Source organism: Pangasianodon hypophthalmus, chromosome 5 (assembly GCF_027358585.1).
Source record: "Pangasianodon hypophthalmus isolate fPanHyp1 chromosome 5, fPanHyp1.pri, whole genome shotgun sequence".
Lineage (NCBI taxonomy): Eukaryota > Metazoa > Chordata > Actinopteri > Siluriformes > Pangasiidae > Pangasianodon > Pangasianodon hypophthalmus.
This window is the reverse complement of record NC_069714.1, coordinates 7928111-7938851: the sequence shown is the minus strand read 5'-3', so window position 1 is coordinate 7938851 and position 10741 is coordinate 7928111.

The following is a 10741-nucleotide window of genomic DNA, read 5'->3' as shown; positions in this document are numbered from 1 at the left end:
AACATATTGGTAAGGTGATGTTTCAAATATGGAGTTGAAATAGCTGTTAAAATTGGACAAAACTGCCAAGATAATGTGCTCCTTGGCTCCAGTAACATGAAAAAACCCCACATTTTTCAGGTTGCTCCAGCTACTGTGCATACTTTTAAATTTTTTATTTATTTACTTTTTTTATCAAGATGGTGATTGACTCTTTTTCCAAAGGACAGTACTTTCTTAATACAGCCACAAGGTTGAGTTATACATGCTGATCCATTCATATTTTAAACAGCGGTCTGTCTCTACTCAAACTGTCTCTAGTCTTACTCACACACTAACAAAGACTCTGATGATGTGCTGCAGAAATATTCTAAGGCAAATGCTATGATACACATAGGCTAAGTAAAAGTTCAAGGTTTTAGCTTATCAAGATGGTTTTTGTTTTTTATAAGTAGGTTTATGCTTTTGACTACGAACAAACAAAAAAAACCCCAAAAAACTATTTGTTCACAAATCATCCTCCATCAGTGGCTGTGACTCTTAGCTTGGGGAGTCATTGGCAGGAAGGTGGTAGCAATCTGTTTCCACTGGAAGTGTTGTCCTTAATCTGCCTCCGACAGCCTGCCACAGATCTGACAGCGCGTACTGATTTTTCTCTTACGTAAAAGCCAATAGATAGGAGCTGTCTGAGAGGTGGCTGAGCTGAATTACTACACCCTGCCTACTGACCTCCCTCTCTTTTCGCTCCTGGTCTGAGATGCTTCATCTAAACAATAATAAAACACTACCTCTACAGGCTACAGAGTGCCTCAGTGTTTCCAATTTCCTGCCATGCTGCTTTGAAACTGTTGTGTTTACATTTGATTTGCTGTCCATTTGGGTTATGGTAAGGTATTCTTCTCTAATATTTGGTAATGTGTCAATTTAGTTGACACACTAATCCTGTGGTCAAGATCTTATCTCCTGTATTAAAACCAATGAAGTGTTCTCCTGGTGGGCATTGATAGGATGGATGCAGGCAGTTTCTCCTGTGTCAGCACTGGATGGAATGGATGCAGGTAAACAGCCATTATCATGGTGTGTGTGTGTGTGTGTGTGTGTGACACTCCCTTGTGGGTTCCGGAGACTTAGCACAGGAAATAGCTTTCGTGTTGCTACATATGCAGCAGAGAGAGGACGCTGTGCCAAGGAACGAGCAAACAGGCTGGTGCATTACCTTGGCATGCATTGAGCAGTCTGGAGGGAAGGAGAAGGGAAAAAAGAGCATGATTGCATCTGACAAGCTCCCTGCACCACCTCTATACCTTTCACTCTACAATCTGTCCCAGCCGAGCGACTGGTGACGCTCGAGTAGCAGGAAGGTTTGATGAGCACCCATATCTCAGACAGAGAGAGTGAAGGAGAAGATGAGATGTGTCCTCCCTTAATCAAGTGCGCCTCAGTGCACACCCCAAATAACACATCTCCAGGCGGGGCCTCCGGAGCCATCTGTAAGACAAGGAGGGGCCTGAGGACACCCATCCCAGACCTGGTGCAAACTGGCAGCTGAGACAAGGCCTGGTGCTTACATGTCTTATCATTGCAGGTGAGAACCTAGATAGAAGAACTCAAGGGGAAAGTGAAGATAGTATGGTTAAAAGAGGACACAAAAATGCCAATAATATAGAAAATAAATGTTAGATTACACAGAGAGGGGAGAAATGAGAGGAGGGAGTTTCACTGTTTGTTTTCTCACAGCTCACATCCAATCCTCAATCCCTGTGACATCTTTGTTTTTGGCGGAGGGGTTCAAACCTCACGCCAAGCGCCAACACAGCATGATAGGGTACTGGCCCACTCCTGCTCCTGTTGCCCCTCCTGATTCAGATGTCATTTGTGTTTTCTGCCTGGATCAAAGGCAGGTCACGTTAATTAGCAGATTTCACACTCCTCTACTGCCAACCACCCTCCCGTCTCCCCCCCTCTCAGATGCGATGTCACCAGGCCATGAGACATGTTAATCACGGGGAGATGCCTCTGTGAAGAGCACCGGCCAATAAGTCTGCTCCATGGACGTTGTGGGCCAAGGTCATTAGCAGGATTCCAGATGACAGCGTCCTTCAGGGGTTTTTTACTACACCTGCTTCTGACCATTGCAAAGATTTTATATGGATGTCAGATGGAATTACACAACAGTTCACTATCATTGCATCATAACAACTTCCAAGTACGCTGTATGTTTGGGTTTCCATCTTTAATTGCACAGTGTAGCTGAAGACACGTTTTCTGCAATTTCTAGTAGACTCGGACCTAATCCTGCATTTCAGGCTGTTCCATCCATCTGGCTGCCCCTTCAGGTTTGATGGCAATGAGGCTTAAAAGTGCCTCTTTGATCCACACCTGGGGTTCGACTCCACCAGTGAGACTGGGAAAACAGCCATTGTTGCTGAGGACAGGTCCTGGAGACTGGCCCAAGGCTCTAAAGTGCGGGGACGCTTTAGAGCTCTCACTCAATCCAATCTTCTTGGCTGAAAGCACACACATTTGTCTCCTTGTGCATGTCAATGCCCCACCACTTGGTATGGTGTTAATCGCTCGGCATTAGCTCCACGTTGTGTCCCGTGCATAAACAATCAGTACAAGGACAAAGTAGAGGACACACAGGCACTCATGTGAGACACATAGAACCCATATATCCATGTAGACATAGAGAGGCCTCCTGTTTTTAAAAAAGAACTTTATAACAATGAATTGCATATTTATGATGATTTGCAGGATTGACTAAAAAACGATCTTGCAATTGTTTAGTGCACTAAGCATTCTGCACTAGTAACAGTTTTAGTGCAAAATGTTTTTTTTTCAACCACTTACTGAATACCATATAGACTTAGGCATGCTCTTCTAACTCTAGTCAAATATCCATACACTTATTGCAGGACTTAATATATGCTTCTCGCAGTTATATAATGAAGACTGTTTTTGGGCCAGATGCAAGTATCTGAGGAGGCGCTGTACCAAATGTGACTCAATGCGACTACAAAACACGCTCGTAATATGTCTGACATTAATGTTCAATTTACTAAAGCTGGTGCAAATCACCTAAATTGCACATCACACTAAAAGCATTCTACATGAGGTACAAATTGTGGTTTAAAAGCTGCTGTAAAATGGTCAACTGTCAAAAAAGCTCAGGACTAAAGAGAGGCTAGTTTCACACAGGTCCTAAAATGGTCCCCTGTTATTACACATTTTGCAGTCTAAAAGTATTCCAATTCTGTTGGGAAACCATATCAGTATCTACTGCTCCAAGGAACATAAAGTGCTAATGTACACCTGGTTTGGTGAGGTAGTCCTATGCTCCCAGAGTTTAGTAACCTGAATGGAATATGTAATAATATGTAACAATTCCTCAAAACTTTTTTGCGCTCACTTTCCATTTTTTGCATGTTCCTGTTTCCATCACAAAATGTGTATGTATGAGGGAAAGAAGTGCACTTTGTGTGTTTAGGCATGTATGCCAGTTTTGTACATAACACGCAGTGTTTTCATGTAGAATGAGGCCTGGCTCTGTATGTTCCTCAAGAAGTGGGCATATGATAACTCCATGGTGTAAGCAGCTAGGATCAGCTTCTTGGTGGGAGAATCCATTGCCTCTGCTACTGTAAATAAAAGCATTACATAGCAAGTCATCTCTGCGGTCTCACCACTTTCAATTTGTGCTCCTCAACATCAAGCGTAATTCGGTTAGATCAGAAGACACCCACTTCAGATATTGCTACAACAACATTTAAGTCTTTAAAGTCTTCAAAGTCAAATTTATAACTAATAAGATCCTCTCATTGAGGTTTCTTTCTTTTTTTTTTTTTTTTTTTGCTTAATCTTTATTGAGCTCTCATTTTGATGTGATTCTCAAATTTACCCCGATCAATGCTCAAATCACTGCTATGACTCACTGGTCATTCTGCTATTGGAAAAGGTGTCAGAAGCTCTTCAGGGCTAATCCATGAAATATACCATCTCTGAGTGCATGGACAGCCAAAATAATAGGGTTAAGGTGGATCCACTCCCAGGGCGGGCGAGAACAAAGGGGCTGAAACCAGGAGAAAAAGAGAGAGAAGCTCTACTGGGAGCCTGGAGCTCAGTAAGCCTTAATTCTCCAGAAAGCTGTGATTCCTCCTAGATTTGGATTACCTTGCTGTCAGAGTCAGGGCAGAGACTTGCCCTGCAACTTCATTAAGCGTTAATCTCCATACGGCGGCTGCAGGAGGGGCACAAAGCTCCCAGCTATCTGGCCCCAGGTCCAGGTGTATCAGCGTGGCAATTAAGAAAGGCAATTAGAGCCCATTCGCTTCTTCAGGCTACAGGCAAGAGATAAGCTGTAAGCTCAGACTTAATTGGATCATTGTCTCTGTTAAAACAGAAAACAGTGAATTAGAAAAAAGAAAGCAACTGGGCAAGATAAGCCTTAAGACCAAAATTACGAGGTAAAAAGTTAAGAAGTTGTTCATCTTTTAGAAGATCTAAAGAAACAAGCACATTGAACAGCTATTCAAAGTAAAAAATGTTTGATTCTACAGAGCTTCTAAAAGGTGAACTTTTTTAACCTAATAACTCAGCCCAGAAATATAATGTTATCTCACCCAATTTCTTCCTTTTGTGTATGCAACCAAAAGAGATGTAATGTCTGAGTTACAATAATCCCATTAATTGCTTCGTTTTGATAGTACAGCAACTACATTTATATGTGGATATAGCAACTGTATTATATGTAGAGATCAGAATTTTCTGCAAGGCAAAAGTGTTGCTGCCTCACAGCTCCAGGGTTCCTGGTTCGATCCTGAGCTTGGGTTACTGTCTATGAGTTTTCCAGTTTCCTCCCACCTCCCAAAAACATGGCAGTAGTTGGATTGGCAATGGTAAATTGACCCTAGCTGTGAATGATTCTGTGAATGTGTGTGCAAGGTGCCCTGCGATGAACTGGCCTCCCATCCAGGGTGTATTTCCATCTCACACCCAGTGTTCCCAGGATAGGCTCCAGATCCAACACAAAACTGACCAGGATAAAGCAGTGGAATAAAGTAGAATCCTTGGTTTTGACCAAGGGAAAAATGATGTGTTGTTAAGGAAATTATGTCCTGACACAGCACTGAACTCACTCTGTAGTGTTTGTAGTTTTATATTCACAAACTGCCGATTAGATAATGGAATAATATTTTTTCTTTCCTGGCTTCTCCACTGCCCTTGCCATTTACAGCTTGGGAAATTACCTCAATGAGTTCTACTCTTTCCATTGTTTTGCTTACAGGCCCCCATCCAGCCTAAAATCGTCTTGTTTGCTGAGGTGGTGAATGGGATGAGTTATTCAGTGCAGAGTCAGCCAAGGGCACAGTGAACTCCAGAAAGGACGGCCGGATAATGTGAGTGTTTGTGCTTGTGCGTGTCTGTGTAGTGGAAACCAGGCCAACTGTCATAAAAGTGCTGGCGGCCAGAGTTGATGGTCTGTCATGGTGGCTCTTCCTCATTCCCTAGTCATGTGATAACATACAAAAAGCCTCTCACAGGCCACTCCAGGGGCATCAGGCTGGCATATTGGGCCTACATTTGTCTGCATCTCTGCTGGAAGCTTCTGAGTCCCTTCATCCACATGATACGCTTCTGTCGCTGTGGGAGACTTCCTGTGGCGTTTGTTGCTGAAATGCAAAGGACAGCAGGTCCTAAGGCAATGCATCCTCTTTTTTTTACTATCTTACTCCCCGTACATTTCTGTTTCATCTAATTTCTGTAGAAAATCTGAAGTTTCAGTTGAGTAAAAAAAAAATTCCTGTTAAATCTGGAGTAAAGATTATGACTATAAAAGGAAGCTTTGGAAGGCTGGTGCTCTGTCACACCATTCACCACAGCTGGAATGTGTGTTTTCTGCAGGCAGTAAGTAAAAAAACTACAACTCCTGCCCCCCCAGTCCACACCTGTGACCACAACAATGCAGACCTTGAGAAAGAGGAAATGTGTTTTGGTCAGCACCGCTGAGAGAACATGCTTGTGTATGTGTGTCACTCTGGGCTTCCTTTTCCTTTTCCCTCTGCCTGATATCACAGGAAAAACACAGGATGAAATATAGGACTGCCTGCATCTTTTTTCTTTTTCTATACACTTTTTCTGTCATGTGGTTGGACGAAAAATGGACTTTGTTTCTTTGACTCGTAGCGCTGAGCAGTCTTCACTCTAAAAGTAACCAAGCACTCAACTTACACGTGTGGGCCTGGTCTGCATTTATACACACACATGTGATTTGTGTTTTTCATTATTCAGCAAATGAAAAACCAAAGAAAAACCCAAAGAAGGGGTTTCATCTTGTGCAAGTATTTGCTGGGAATGTTTACTTACGAGTGGAGGGGGAAATAGCTTTCCCTTCAAGCTGGCCTTCAAAGGCTGTCATAACACATGAAACCTGACATATACAAGGAGTTAAACTCTCTCTTTTTTAACACATCATGGGTCTCCATGCTCAATTGGTCCTCTCAAAAATAAGACATAAACTGCATTATTCCATTATTCCTATGGTGTCACTTATTGGATGCTTCACATGCTTCATGATTTTTAGACAGAATAGTTTTTAATCTATTAATCATTATGAGACCTGGTGACTGACAGTTTGACTCCAGTTCCTACTGTTCGTTTGGAAAAAGGAAATATACAAACAACATTTGAGGAGCCTTAATAGCACCACAGTTTAAATGCCATATATGTTGGTGGGGTATTGCATTACAATATTTTAAAAGGAACATTTGTAGGCAAATTCACCCCAATTGAGCAGGTGATAGAGTCAGTCAGCAGAAAAGACAGCTTCAGTGATAAAGCTGTGATGATCTGAGGATATAGACTGACAGCCTCAGATACTCCTGAGCCCATGCACTGATGGTGGGGGTGACTTGTGCAGAGATAGTGAGGGGAAAGAAACAAGAGGCTGGGATTTGAGATAAGCTTCCTCATACCTCTTCAGATGTGCATGTGTTTACGCTGAAAAATTTAAGGACACTCCAGCTGCTGTCTGATAAAGATACTGAGCGACAGGAAAGTGTTCCGGCAGTCGGCAGATGGGAATATAAGTGGTGGGTATTGACTACTCACAAATAACTGGAGTGACCAGTCAGCATCACTGGTAATGGAATAGTCTTAGCGGATGTAGTCCTAATGTTCTGATACAATCAAAACCTGATTAGAGGTATTGAAAGACATGATGAGGGTCAGTGGGATTTGTTGATTGCGTTTGTTACATGCCTCAAGCAGACTTGGAAATACAAAAAAAGCACCTTCTTTTTTCAGATAGCAAAACACACTGAAAATGACAAGCTCATACAATTAGCAGATGAGAGGGAAAAATTACTCCTTTCTTTCTCCGACATGCACTTAGCTGGCGGAATATGGCGTTCCTTCGAGAAGCAAACACAAAAGATGTGTAGTACAGAGTGGGTGGGTAGGAAACTTTTTTGTGTGTATGTGTGTGTTTGGGTGTGTAAGAGAGGAAAATATGATGAAAGAGTCCACATCTTAAAGAGCACTTGATCTATCGTCACTGAGCGATATGTTTTTTGTGTAGGGCTCTTCACTACCCAGTGTAATTGCCTCACTTATCGAGTTAAGCTTGTCCAGACGTGCTAAGAAGATTTGGCTGAAGTGCTTTGAGCAGCTGACCCCTTCGTAACCTCTAATCCTGCAAAGCCTTGACCTTTGGCAATTCAGTAAAATGCTGCATCTTTGGATCGAACACCCATGTGCTTGCATTATGAAGATAGCATGCTTACCTCGTCGTAGTTAGTACCTCTTGCTCGATACTAAGATCATAATGGACTCCATTTAGAAGTGGTGCATGAAGTCTATCAGGAAATTAGATGCTGCATTTGCAACCCAAAGTCCATCAGTGAATCTGAATGGTTGAGATAAATCCAAACTGTAATGATATTTAGTCAAGCAGATTGTGTCAGGAAAGAGATATAGGCTACACCCTATGATTTGTTTCAACTGTGGGTAAATCTGTGTTTAGACATTTTGATTGTTTTCTCTTTTTTTTTGCACAAACCTCCAATTTCATCCACTGCTGGCAATGCTATTCCCTCTTATTCTCCATAATAATAGAAATTAGAAAGCCATTTCTCCAGGTCTCAGGTCCAGTTGGCAAGTCTGCCTGGATCTGCTAAGCCTCACGGGGTTGCTAGGATAAATAGGCTGAGCTAGATATTTGTTGCTAAGCTAATTAAGTAGCAGGTTAAGCTGCTGTGGGATTGAGTAGCATGACAGCTGATAGCACATTACCTGCGGCTGGTGGAGACGACCCAAATGGGTGCCTACAGGAGTATGGAATACTAACATAAAAAGGCTACATGGTACCACATTCAACTGTTTAAGTGAATGTACACTTAGTTTACACTTAGACATATGCATGTGAGTAGCACTCAGCAGACCTCTATACTGCTGCACTCAAGTTTCCTTCCTGCTTTTTTTGAGAAAAGGCCACAAGGGACAATGTGGCGTGATGTTCTTTCCTCCTGAGAAGGCTGCAGTACTTATGCACACTGGTTTCACACCTTAGTCTACATGTGGTACATAATGCAGAAATATTTCTTCAGGCTTTTTCTAGTTCACAAACAATAGATGAAAGAAAATGATGTTTACCATTACATAAACTTCACCTGTACTGAACACATAAATATCTTTTAGTGGGAGGAGAGTGAATTATACATCAAAGCTGACTCGGACACATGCTTTAATATCCTTATAGTTTCAGTCATTGAAATAGTAAATGCAGTATTAAAATCAAACTAAATAAAGTCTAAAGTCTAATGTAATTCATTTAGTAACACCGCTACTATGTAGCCTTTTAAAAGTCACTTACTGTGGTGCTGTATATACTAGGATGTTAGTATTGTGTGGAGCATGCGTTAATTAAACTACCATGTTTCCTCTCATTTCCTGTTTCCACTATATCAGGATGGAAAGCATTTCCTGTCTTGCGTCACCCGTGGGAAACTTGTGCTTGATACAGGCCCCTGTAGAACCCATCATCTCCGGTGTAGTAAATATTATTCCCCTGACTCTTCCTATGTTTAGGCCTCACTGCTGTCCCATTCTAACAGCATTTAGAGCAGATGTGCTTTTTAATGAAGCATTAGAACATTTTGCTAGGACCAATATGAAATAAAACAACACGAGAAGATCTATCAGCATCGGAATATGTAGGTGTCTCTCAGAGATTTCATTTGAACACCGAAATGTTATGGAAGTATCTTTTTAGAACAGATTTGTTCTTTGTTCATCTAATCACGTATCACTGTCTTGGTAGAAATATGTGACTAAGTGAACCTGGGTGAAAATCAAAATCTTTAGTCATTAATTAAAGGTATCACTTTCTTCTTTGACACTCCAGAAATAGGAAGCTGGCGTCTATCTTAGGTGTGTTCTCTCCCCCTGTTTTGGTTTTATTTTAGACGCAAGCTTTAATAGAGTCAGACTCATGAGAGCTTTCCTTATTCGTCTCTCATTTGTTGTCATGTTTGCACAAATCCCAGAATGCTCTCCTTTGGGAACGTCGAAGCATGTTTACTCCAACACAATCAGGCGAATGGCATTGTGGGGCAAGATCCATGCAACGAAAAACATTGTCCCATTCTTCCCCAGCCAGCCAGTGAGTCCCGCAAATTACACATTATCTTCAGCTATCACCTGCTTAATTAAATGACCTTTTGTTAGTTAGCATCATTTACAAGGGTTTAGCCCTATTAAAGCAATAATCACATCAGCGGTGTAATATCCATTTAATCAACACACTAAATTTGGCGCAGTTGTCTCTGGCACACATACAAGGGCACTAGGACATGTTACATTAATATATGACACACACACACATCGCCACCTGAACCCTTTGCTACATCAAAATTGCATTCTAAACAGTATAGGACTGTTAACTGTTTTTATTTTTTATTTTTTAAAAAAGTAAGAGAAGATTTTAACAACCACAAACTTGAATGTGAGATATGTATCAGAACCAATAATTAGAACCAGAACAAATAAATAAAATGCATCACTCCATGATTGGGCTGTCATTTGTGTCTACTGATAATACATTTACATACAGTATATGTATGTAAAGTAAAGGTAAAAGGCATTTAGATATTTGTAAAGTGTCCTTCAACAACAACCTACTGCATATTTCAGATAAATAACATAAAACCCTAATAAAAGCACTTCAGAGCACTTTGACAAAAGCAATTTCCCTGTCCCAGTCCATATAACTCCACTTTACCTTGAAATATAATCATTAAAATGCTTCACAAATCATATATTTGCCTTAATGTGTGAATTCATTCAACATCTCAGGCTTTACATATTTTTTCCACAAGTCATCCATTATAGGTTATGAAAACATGTACATTTTAGTTCCACAACATTCACTCAACTCTGTTACCTGAATCCATTCATCCCTAAGTCACATGTTCAACAGGAAGTTGCATCATCTAAGTTTTCTGAAGATCATAGGAAGAAGAAAAGTAAGTTCTCTTGTTCTTTTTTTTTTATTTCCAGTGTATATTATAATTATAACTGATGAGGTCATTTTGAACATACCCAAATTATAGACTGAACTTAAATGAGAATGTCCTTAATGTCCTCATGCCATTAGCATGTATGTTAGCTGACCACATTCTGTATATTTGCTAATTCTGTGCTAAAAACTCAATACATGTTGATTTACACATGTAAGAGCAAAATGCAGCCACGGGCATCTCCAAGC